This window comes from Myotis davidii, unplaced genomic scaffold (assembly GCF_000327345.1).
Source record: "Myotis davidii unplaced genomic scaffold, ASM32734v1 scaffold228, whole genome shotgun sequence".
NCBI lineage: Eukaryota > Metazoa > Chordata > Mammalia > Chiroptera > Vespertilionidae > Myotis > Myotis davidii.
The window spans coordinates 1,127,815-1,129,431 of record NW_006300104.1 but is presented as its reverse complement, the minus strand read 5'-3'; positions in this window follow the sequence as shown (position 1 = coordinate 1,129,431).

The following is a 1,617-nucleotide window of genomic DNA, read 5'->3' as shown; positions in this document are numbered from 1 at the left end:
CAGTCACTGCACAAGAAAGATTTGAATATCTTATGACAAAAATAGGGAATAGCCCATTTATGCATGGTCGGGGTTGTAAAAGAGAGTTAAATCCTCAGATTCTGTATAATATCAAACGTAATATCAAAAGCTAACCAAGAAATAACAACAGGAGCATGTTATTTCAGGATATGGGGACTGTAAAGCAAAATGATCAGTTGAAAGTGGTTGCCTCTGAGGGTATCGAGAAGCATATTTGTAGACTTTGAAATGTTAATTGGAAGAAATACCTCACAATGCTGAAAAAAGTAAATGGAAATCATGAAAGGAAACCTAAGTGATTTGGAAGACAGATCTGAGCCCTTACCTATAAATAAGTTATTCATTGAGGTGAAAATTTAGTTATTACATGAGGATGTAAAATTTAAATAATTAATTTTTTAAAAATACCCACATTTCTCTGAGTTCATGAAAAACTTGAGTCTGACATTGAAACGGTTCACTGAATGGGAAAAAAAATCATTTATTTACCCAGCATATAGTTATCACCTGCCTATCAGTGTCAGCATGCTTCTGGCTCTAGAAATAAAGGGAAACAAAGTAGAAAAGGTCTGTGTCTAATGGATTAAATTTGGCTATAAATAATGGGAAGTTTAACAGTGGCCTAAGGAAGGGAATCATGCATTTGATGCGTATAAGAAGTGGGGAAGTCGGACTCCAAGGCTGGAACAACTGTTCAAGGAACTTGAGGAACCATGCTCCTTCAACCTTCCTGCTCTGCCACCGTTAGCATGAAGTTTTTGACTTCCTGGTTACAACCACACAAGAGACACAGGACTACATTAACTACTAAAGGATAAGATTTAAGAACAATCCCAAATAAAATATCTATTTGAGTTTTCTAGGTATAAAATTTTTTTAAAAAAATATATTTTATTGATTTTTTACAAGGGTAAGGGGAGGGATAGAGAGTTAGAAACATCGAGGAGAGAGAAACATTGATCAGCTGCCTCCTGCACACCCCCCACTGGGGATGTGCCCACAGGCAAGGTACATGCCCTTGACAGGAATTGAACCTGGGACCCTTGAGTCCACAGGCTGACGCTCTATCCACACAGCCAAAGCAGTCAGGGCTAAAAATTTTTAAATCTGCAAAGAGAGATAAGTTTCTTTTTTACTCTCAGTGTTTAACTGATTATTTTCATTTCTTAAGCATTAGCTAGAACCTCCAGAAAATTTTTTGGGGAAAAAAGAGTGATAGTGGACATTCTTCATTGTTCTTAATTTTTTTTTTTAGAAATTGATTCAGTAATTCACTACTTTTATTTAATTTTATTTTTAATATATATTTATTGATTTCAAAGAGGAAGGGAGAAGGATACAGATAGAAACATCAATGAGAGAGAATCATTGATTGGCTGCCTCCTGCATGTCCCCCTGAGCAACTGGGGATTGAGCCTGCAATCCAGGTATATGCCCTGACCAGAATGACTTCCTGATTCATAAGTCAATGCTCAACCACTGAGCTATGCTGGCCAGATGAGATTGCACACACATTCTCTCTCTCTCTCTCTCTCTCTCACACACACACACACACACACACACACACACACACACACACACTCTCCTTTAGCTCTG